Source organism: Lutra lutra, unplaced genomic scaffold, assembly GCF_902655055.1.
Source record: "Lutra lutra unplaced genomic scaffold, mLutLut1.2, whole genome shotgun sequence".
In the NCBI taxonomy this organism is placed as follows: domain Eukaryota; kingdom Metazoa; phylum Chordata; class Mammalia; order Carnivora; family Mustelidae; genus Lutra; species Lutra lutra.
The window spans coordinates 387106-397931 of record NW_025923843.1 but is presented as its reverse complement, the minus strand read 5'-3'; the positions used below and the strand labels follow the sequence as shown (position 1 = coordinate 397931).

Here is a 10826-nt window from a genome sequence, read left to right as displayed (position 1 = left end):
CATGTATAGATGTTAACTTATCGCATTTGTGGAGAAAGTTCTGATTCCTTTCCATAGGGCCTTGGGGTTTATCGATTTCCTTTTTATTTCTAACTTTACATATTATTTACCTAATCTATTTTAGAAATAAGATGTCACAGTCAAAACACAAAGTTCAGTAGATTATGATATCAAGTATAAGGAGTTTTTGAATATAAAAAAATAATCCCCTACCTGTATCATTTTCAGTATTTTATACAGAACATGTGGTAAGCATTTCAGTAATTGTTCTCTATTTTTTTAACTGTTGAAGTTGATTTCTCTCTTTTATTTAGAAGATATTAGAATCAGCTGGGTGGCCAGATATCTACTTCTAAAGCTAGAGAAGTGATATCATAACTTCTATAGATATTTATTGATGAGAAAATTCAGCATCAGGGCAGATCATCAGCTTACCCATGATTCTTTCTAAACTGAGTATGTTAGGTCACAGAGACCATCAGAAAAGAGGATCAACAATCACTTATGAGGTCAGCTTCCTTATGTTTCTCTTAGCCCCATATACCTCCAAAATTTCACTACTAAAAATATAAGAAGTGGAAAATAGGCTGTCTTTTGCCTGGAAGGAAGCATCCTGAGAACTGTGTTTAACATTGCCTTCTGATATTCATCCATCTGTCCACCCATCTATTCATAGTGACCTCCCAAATCTCAGTCATGTTATCTGTGAAGTTCAGAATGCAGACATAGAAATGGGCCATCACAGGAGTTACTAAAAGTGGGAGTCCTCGTGTGTCTCATCTGCTGTGCTTTGGAGACAACCTTGAACTTGGCGCCACATCAATCTCCAGCTGCTCCCATAGAAATGGCAGTGAAACCAGAGATACCTAGTCTGGGAGGATCTTTTCATAAAAGAGAATATTCTACATACTGTGATGTGACTGCTGTCATTTAGGCTGTGCTCTGACAAATAGTGTTGAATATTTTGAGAAGAAACAAGCGCTGATGCTGGATTTGCTGGAATACAAAAACAAAAACAAAAACCAAGAAGACCACCTGAAGGTTAAAAGGTTAAAACATAAATTTTATAGTACTTTAAGGTACTTTTATGGAAATTCTTGAGGAACTACAGGGTAAAGATCAGTAGACCTCAGGGCCTGGTAGAACCCATTACTGTTTGGATGAACCTGATTGGCATATTTGTGTTCTGAAACATTGACCGCAACTACATGAGGTGTAGCCATGGAAAAAAAATATGCCAAGAGATTTGTCATGGTCTAATGGGGACTTGAAGGAAAGAGAAGGGTGATTTCCAGGTGATCCTGTGACCTTGAGACCATGTAGCTATCTTGAAGAGTGCTGATAGTGCCCGTTTCCAGAATCATACAGCCCACTGGACAAGGGATGCTTGCAAAAACTGTGGCGAAAGTTTGGCACAAGGATAAGTTCTCCACAGGTTCTCTTCCTATTCTACCTAGTTTGCCTATAGGTGACTAATAAATTGGCTGTGAGAATGGTGGACAGTATGGCTGGACAGTATGGCTGGCTCGGAGAGGGACCCTTTCACTCTGTAATTTGAGAGGAATGGTTTACCTTCTCCTTTCCCTGTCTGTGACTACAAACTGTCCTCCTTTTAATAAACTCACTATTTGACTTTCTTTCTCCCTTTCTTCCAGGCACAGTCTTTTCTAGACTCTTCATGGGAAGAAGCCAACTCTGCATCTTTGCCTCCCACAGGTATTACAGTAACTTCCTAATTTCCTCTCCTGCCTCTCCCATACTGTCTTCTGTGCAGCTATGAATTTCTGACCTTGGTGAGGCAAGGCTCTGGTGAAGTCTTTTTCACTGGAGTGTGGGTCTTTGTTATAGAGAATCTCCTGGGTGTATTTCAAATCCCCAGAGCCATGAGGGGATCTTTCTTGGTTCTTTCTTGTGAGAATCTGGGGGATCTTGGAGGGTAAAGTCAAGAAACTCTAAGAGTCTCCCTAAGTCACCAGAGTTATTCACTGCTATGCTAGTCTATATTCTGTTTCAGTCAATTTGTCAAAATTACGATTCAGGTGTTCTTACCAGCTTTTGGCTTTAGCAGCTCTGCTCCAGGCAAGTAGACCTTGGCTGTGGTCTCTATATTCTCCTGTGTCTCCACATTTCAGGGTGGCCCTTTGCCTTGTAACCTCAGTTCTCTGACAAGTCCAGGACAATTATTGATTTTCAGTTTGCTTCACTTCTTTCTTATGTTAAGGATAGGAGTGATAACTTCTGTTTACATGTTAATCCTGGGACCAGAAGGCTATCCATAGCTTATTTTGAACACAGGAGCCCATGAAATTCCCATAATGTATAAGATAGTCAAGTTGTTCCTCTGCTTCCAGCCTATGTTGGAGTAAAAGCCAAAGCGCTTTCATTGGCCCACAAGGCTTCCATGATCTGCACACTCTCTTGTGTACCCATTGGCCACTTCTCTTATTTTCCTCTTTCTATCTCTCCTCCAACCACCTTGGTCTCCTAGCTGTCCCTTAAACATACCAGCAAACTCCCAGCCCGGGGCCTTTGCACTGGCCTGGAATGATTCTTTCTCCTAGGTGTCCACTGTCCCTGAACAAAAGTCACAGATACCTTGTGATGACTTCCCTGACCACCCTATTGAATATAACAACCCCACAGTCCTCTCTTACATCCTCATTTCCCCGTCCCTTTCCAGCCTTATTTCCATAGCACTTTGCACCACATGACATGCTTCATACAGCATTTTTCTAATTTTTTATGTTTATTGTCTCTCTCTCCTACCAGATAGTAAGGTCCATGAAAGCAGGGATTTTTGCTTTCTGTGCTTGTTATATTCCTTGCTTTATAGACCAGTGATATAATGAAATTGTGAATTCAGGATTATCCAGTGATGTCAAAACCATCAAGTGAATGTTTGATGGTGAATGAAACTCTTGTACAATGCCAAAACAACACTACACAAACTAGTTTCAGGTTGCAAAGGGAAAACGTTAACTACTAAATAGAGAAATCAAACTGTCACCCCTCTAATTCAGTGGTGAAGCTTAGTATCATTAATGGTGGGTCAATCAGATGTTCTGTGTTTCCTTAGGTGTTGCAAAATGAAGTTGGTAGCATTACTTATACATTATCTAGCCAGATATGCTTAACTTGAATCCATAGAGCCTTTAGATGTAGCTCTTAGTTTATGAAGTAAAGGAACAAGTTAAAATTCATCATGAAGAAGCTGGACAAATTTAGAATGTGGTACATCCTATAAAATAACAGTTCAGGATTGTTACAATAAAGGATCTGTTCTAAATGAAAAGAGACATAAAGAATAAAATAGGTGCAATGTGTAGGCTTGGATTAGCTGTGATTTGTGCAAAACAATCTTAAAAGGTATATTTAGATCCTTGAGAATCTAAATTCTAGTATTAGGTGAGAGGAACAGTTTCTGAAATAAAGATGATGAATATGAACTGGAAAAATTAGCTTTCAAGGAGATATGTAGATTATGAGCTCATTTTGGTAAAATAAAATGTTTTAGGGCACCTGGGTGGCTCAGTGGGTTAAGCCTCTACCTTCGGCTCAGGTCATGATCTCAGGGTTCTGGGATCGAGTCCCAAGTCAGGCTCTCTGCTCAGGAGGGAGCCTGCTTCCCTCTCTCTCTCTTTACCTGCCTCTCTGCCTACTTGTGATCTCTGTCAAATAAACAAATAAAATCTTTAAAAAAATAATATGTTTTACAGATCAGCATATTAAAAAGAAGTATACACACACACACACACACACACACGAAGAATACACATGCAGATTTTTAAAAATCCAGAATTTAGCTCATAGACTCCTTCGAATTTTTGTTTCTGGATGGAAGGAAGGAAAATTGCCCTCGGGTACAATTAAGAAAGGAGAGGGACCAAACTGCTTCCTATTTCAAGATCTATATCTGCCACACACATAAAGGTAAAGTGTTCATTATGGTCAATTTGCGTAGCTGTAAGCACAGAATGTTTTAGAACGGTGTGCCTTTATATACTCAAAATTTCTGGATTTGTTTAATTCAAATTGACCTTCCTCTAATTAAAACTAATTCATGAGTTTTATTAAATTATATCAAACCTAACCCCATTTCTTCATTATATAAGTGTTTCAAAAAGTCTGGAAATTTCTCCTTTAATCTGGATTTTAATTTATAGACTCGACCTTGAAAGACAGACTCTCAGTTATTTGGTCTTGAGTTTCAGACTCTTTAGAGAATTCTTTTTTCTTCCCTCCTCTATTCCTGCTTTCCTATTTCTCTCTGTTTTCTCCTCTTACTTTCCTTCCTGCTTTCTGTCCCTTCTATCTCCTTCATCTTTTCTCTCTTTCTTTCCACCACCCACTAACACGATATTCATTTTAGATTTTTTTAAGAAAAAATTTAAGGGTTTTTCCTAACAAAACTCTGATTTCATTTTTGTCTGTCCTTTTTTCATAGAAAGCCACTATTTTGTTTTGTTACTTTTATTTTGTGCATTTTTTATATTTTTATATAAATACAAACTGAATGTTTCACCATTCATTAAAGCATATATTACCATAAATTGTGTCTATAATGAATATGTCATATTTTGCATATTTTTTGGACTTTATATATATCATGCTGTTCTAGGGATTTGTACCTTTCTTTCTTTGTCAACATTGTGTTTTTGAGATTTATCTATGTTTCTACAAGTAGGTAGATTTAGTCTGGTTTTTAGCTGCTGCACAGTGTCACATTTTATGAATATATCAAAATATATCCTATTAAAACGTAAATATATCTGAGCTCCTCTTATTTTGTCTTTGAAAGAATGCTGAAATTAACATTTTTTTATGTCTCACTTGGATGTATGCATGTTAGAGAGTTTCTCTAAGATACATACACAGAGGCAGAAATGCTAGGTGTTGGACAATGTACATCTTTGACTTTACTAGACAGTACTAAATTGTGTTCCAAAGTGGTTGTTACAGTTCCCTCAACATTAAGTGGAAATTCCTGTTGTATCACATCTGACCAACAATAGGTATTTTCAGACTTTAAAGATTAGTTAATTTAAGGGTGCCTGGGTGGCTCAGTTGGTTGAGCATCTGACTCTTGATTTCAGCTCAGGTCATGATCTCAGGATTGTAAGATAGAGCCTGCATTGGGCTGCCCATTCAATGTGGAGTCTGCTTGAGGTTTTTTCTCCCTCCCTCACTTGCATTCTCTCTCTCTCTCTAAAATAAATAAATAAAATCTTTAAAAAAATTAGTCAATTTGATAAATGTGAAGTTATATCTCATTGCTTTAATTTGTTTTCCTTATTAGTAGTAAGATTAAAAATATTTTCATATATTAAATGGCCACTGGGTTTCCTGTTTTGTGAATTGCCCATTTTTCTGTTGGGTTATTGATTTTTATTTCTTCTTTATATGTTCTTGATACTAATTCTTTTGTTAGTTATATATGTTGCAAATATTTTCTCAGTCTGGGGCTTGTTTTTTTCACTATTTGTGTTCATTTATTGTAAAAAAAAAAACCTGTTTTAATATAGTAAATTCGTTAATTTTTCATTGTGCCATTTGTGCTCTTCTGTGTTTTATTTAAGAACTCCTTCCATACTTGAACATCATTTAGTCTCTGTTCTTTCCTTTTTTAATATATTTTATTTTGTTTCTTTTAACAATTTTATTTATTTGAGAGAGAGAGAGAGGGAGAGGAAAGGAGAGTGCAAACAGGGGAATCAGCAGGCAGAAGGAGAAACAGGCTCCTGCTGAGCAAGGAGCCTATGCTCTACTCTATCCCGGGACTCTGGGATCATGACCTGAGCTGAAGGCAGACACTTAACCAACTGAGCCACCCAGGTGCTCCTAAGATTTTATTTTTAAGTTATCTTCACACCCAGGCTGGGGCTTGAACCCACAACACAGAGATCAGGGTCACACATTCCATCAGCTGAGCCAGCCAGGTTCCTCTCATTTATTTCCTTCAAAATGTTAAAGTTTTGCATATTCTGGAATTTTTTAAAATCTTTCTGGGATATTTTTAATGTTTATATCGTATAAAGTAAGGAATTGTATGGATATCTTCTCTTCCAATCACTACGAATTTATTAGTCCTCCCTTAGTCCATTGTGATTACACATTTGTCATACCAAGTATCCACACATGTGGTTGTGTTCCACTCTTAGTCCCACACAGCCAGCCTTGATGACTGTCCCAATGGCAGTGTAAATCCAGTATTGATAACCAGTAGTTACAATCAATTCATATTCTGGGATTGATAATAAATATCCCTTGTCTTATTTCTAAAATATGCCACAGATTTTCTCAGTCGTTTCATTCTAACCTGTCCAAAAATTCCCCTTCCTTCCTTCCTTTTCTTTCTTAAGATTTTATTCATTTATTTGAGAGAGAGCTAGTGAGTGCACAAGCAGGGGGAGTGGCAGAGGGAGAGAGAGAAGCAGACTCCCCACTTAGTAGAGAGCCTGATGCAGGACTCAATCCCAGGACCCTGGGATCATGACCTGAGCTGAAGGCAGACACTTAACCGACTGAGCCACCCAGGTTCCCCAGAGTTCCTCTTTTCTTTCAGTCTCTGTCCTATTATTTCCTTTCCTTTTACAACTATGTATCATTGAGTTTGAATTCTTCTGGACACTAAAAAGCCATGTGGGATGAAAAGATAACTGATCTAGAGAAAGCAGCATGTCCAGGAAGCAGGGCTACCCCAGAGTTTCATCCCAGAGATGAAGCAATGACTGGTTTAGGGGCAGACATCGCAGTTCAAGGAGGAAACAGCATGATCAAGGTGCTAAAGAAGAAAAATTCTTCCGGCCTGTGATACTCCCGGCGGAGCTCCTGGGGCCAGGGAAGCCCATCGGAGCAGGTTCCTGTGATGTGGCAGAGAGGGAATGGGGCCGCGCGATGAAGAATGGGGGATTAATGACAAAGATGACAATAATAACCGTTGCCCGCCATGTGCTCCTGCGTTTACAGAGGAACTTCGCGCCTGCCGGGTCATCTGTGCTCTGGGAAACCCTGTGAACAGGGAGGGGTGGCGGGATTCTGTGTCCCTGTTTAGAGTCCCGGGGAAATTGAGACTTGGGACCTCGTTCCTGGTAAACGGGAAGAGCTAGGATTGGAACCCAGCTCTGTGGGCTCCCACCCTCTTTCCAACAGAACTAAAATCATGCTCATTTAAGAGTGGGAGAGGGAGGGTTTTACAATTCTAGGTATTGGCGCTACTTAATACCAGTTGTGAGATATTTTTAGAAATCTGAATGCAAAGCCTTTTGAGAACATCAAGTTCGCCAAGCAGCTGGCACACCCCGGAGCCCCATGGCACATGAGTCCAAGACAGATTATAGAACATGTCAATGGGAGAAACTGGGGAGGATATTAATTAAGTTTAGACCAAGAAAATGCTTTTAATTGAACAAGCCATGATTTTCTCCTTAAGCCCATGCAAAATATGGAGTGCTAGACAAGCAGCTGTAACATATGAAAACATTATTATGTACTCATGTTACCAACTTCCACCATCGAGGGTCCCCTTTATTACTCTTTCCCCTCTAGGCATCATGTTTTCAAAGATTTTTGCCCGCTAAACAAACTGCATTTATTAAGTAATGATATATTTCCTATTTTTAATATGTGACATACATCACTGAGTATGCATACAAAAAAGAAAACAGCAACAATCCAATTTCCATGAGGCTTTTGAAGCTATTGAAAATAGCTTGTGTACCTTATTACTGCTTCTGAATTCCTAGGAGTCCAGGCACTTGGGGCTGGGAGTCACTATTTATATGCTTACAGGAGTAACATGTCTATGCCCATGTATAGGGTAGGGACAGAAATGAAAGAGGCCTTAGGAATAGGGTAAGTTCCTGGCTGTGTGTAGAGCCAGCAGGGTAATTTGTGCAAAACTGATTGTCAGAATTAATTGCAAAAATGGGAAAGTCGCATATGGGCAGAGCTGAAGCCTGGTCCGTGCAGATTACACGAGCAGTAAGAACAGGAAAGATGAAATCCCACATATGCAAAAAGACATCCAAGAATGTGGAGAGAGGGTCACAAAGGCCAAGGGCAAAACAACAAGAAGGGGAGCCGGAGGCCAGTAGGTAACTGGGAAGAAGTGGGATTGCAAGGTGGTCATTAGGAAGGCTCAAGGAAACAAAACAAGACAAAAAAGATACTTAAAGGGAAGGAGAAAGGGAAGCGAGATCATATGAGCCTGGGAATTAATTATTAATTAATTCCAAAAGACTGTTTCGAGACTAATTGAGCAGACCCTGGTGCCAGTTCACCTGTGCATGAGTTACAAGTAGCCCCTGCCAAGTGTACAGAATTCTACTGAGGCAGACGCCCCACGCAGCAGCAGGGGGACACAGACTGCGCCTTGGCTCACGAGGCACAGAAGCACAATCCGGTCCGAGTGGTTTGCACATCTCCGTGCCTGTTGTCTGATGGCGAAAAACTGAAAAGGACGGCCACATCAGATTCTCTTAGTGCAAGCTGAAAGATTGGGTAAGAAGCCTTCTGCAGAGATACAATGGTGCCCCAAACAGAGGAAGATGATTAAAGAACAAAACAAAACAAAAAAACTTTTTGTAAAGAAGAAACTGGCAACATAGAGAATAAAGACCAAGGCTATTGAAAGAAAATTAAAATTCTGTGTGATGCTGGTATTGTGATCAAGTACCTTTTATGTATTGGGCCCTGAAAAGTCCTGTGAAAAGACATCATCCAGGAAAGCTATGTTGGAGAACAAAGACACACACAAGATTTTTTTGGAGCCTGCAGGAGACGGAAGCATTTGGGCTGAGCAGAAGTGTCACGTGGAACATTTTACATTAACAAGCGGCTGGCAAGGGCGAGTATAAGGCTTTGGGGTTGGAGAGGAAGCCTCTAGTCATGAAAAGGGTGTGGGTAGGGGGAGAAGTAGTAACAGCTCTTCTATGAAAACCCCAGAGTGAAAAACTTTTAAAGGCAGTTGGCCAACAGCAGGAGGAAGATTGTGGACAGCTTAACAGCTACAAAGTGAGTTCAAAGGCATGGGGAATAAGAAAGAGAAGGGTCTTGGACTCCACTTTCTTTTTTTTTTTTATTTTTAGTTTTTTTATTTTTTCAGCATAACAGTATTCATTATTTTTGCACCACACCCAGTGCTCCATGCAATCCGTGCCCTCTACAATACCCACCACCTGGTGCCCCCAACCTCCCACCCCCCACCCCTTCAAAATTCTCAGATCGTTTTTCAGTGGACTCCACTTTCTTACATGGTCTCTGGGACCACACAGATGTTAACAAACAAACAAACAAACATAAAGGAGGGGAACTGGGAGGAAGACAGAACACCTTATAGCAAAAAAGGAAGGAAGGAAGGATGGGGGAGGGAGGGAGGGAGAAAGGAAGGAAGGGAGGGAGAGAGGGAGGGAGGGAGGGAGGAGAAAGAAAGAGGGGAAGGGAAAGGGAAGGGAGGGAGGAAGAAAGAGAGGGGAGGGAGGGAGGGAGGGAAGGAGGAAGGAAGGAAGAGAAACAAAAAGAATTTACATTTGGGTTTATTACCTTGATAAGTAAGTGTAGAGTATTTTGGGGTTCTGACGGTGGGAAAGTTTAAATGTACACAATATACATATCTTCTATAACAATTTAATATGAACTCTATGGAGGTTATTGGCAGAGACTTCTAAGAAAGTAACAAGTGTTCATCTCCCCTGGATGCTTTCGTGGCCACCTGCTCAAATATGATCACTCAAGGCCCCTTTCTGTTCTGGGGCCCTAGGCCTCTCCACGTTCCTACATTGATTTGGGTGATTTATCCGATAGAATAGCATCTCTCCTCAGTGAACTACTGGGTATTCTGCAAAACCCCAATCACCCTTCTCTTGTCCTCCTATTCTAGCTCACCAGAGTCCCTGTGGAGTCCTGCGGTCAGTATCGGAGTTGTAGCGAGTGTCTGGGCGCTGGCGACCCCCACTGCGGCTGGTGTGTGCTCCACAACATGTGAGTACTGCTGGACAGCTTCCTCCTGCCTCCCACTTTCCCCGTCATTCTCCTCCTCCTCCTCTCCTTTTCTGTCACCACTCTCCTTCCCTTTGATCTCTGTTCTCTCCCTGCCTTTTCTTACTCTTCCTTTTTCTGTACCCTTTGCAAATCATACCCCCTTCTTTGTTCCAACTTCACTTTAAATTATCAGATTCCCATAAGAAATATACGGATATGTCAGCCTGGGAATGATGATGAGTCAGGATATGGAATCATGCGGGTAATTGCACACTGGCGGGCCGGAGGGAGAATTCCTGGACATTTCTGATGATGACTTGACTGCAGACTGATGTTCCAGGACTAAATACCAAGGGGAAAATCCCTAAATGTTTTTCTCAAGGCTCACGTGGGCCGCAAAATCATGTGCGAGATATGGATTCTCCACTTAGTGATTTGACAACAACAGAAGATACTCTTCCATATCTACCCAGAACCTTCTGGCATTTGAGGTGGACATTTCAAGTGTGTAGCGCCCAAGGACCGTCCCTCTTTGTCAGTACACCCATCTGGCTGTCAGAGGACAATGGGCCTGGGCTCACTAGACCAATGAACCCCTGTCCCAAGTGCTGGGAACTCTCCCTGTGTGCTTCTTGGTGCCCGTATTCTCCAGAAGAGGGAAGAAGGCAACAGTATACAGTGGAGGTAGATGTAGCCTGAGATGTGATTGAGGGCTGGGGTGCAGGGTACAGACAAGCAACCCAGACATGTGGGGAGAGCTGAAAGCCCTCCTTTGGGGGCTTGGGGATCGGAAGACCCTTGGTGTTGCTGACTAGAGAAGCCAACAATAGTTGGGCCCCCCACTCGGA

The 10826-nt window shown here is 41.1% G+C and overlaps 1 pseudogene; it reads left to right on the top strand.

Moving 5' to 3' along the window:
- The first annotated feature begins 7795 nt into the window (after window positions 1-7795).
- The window catches only part of LOC125092689 (plexin-A4-like), a 62967-nt pseudogene continuing 59936 nt past the window's right edge, over window positions 7796-10826 (top strand).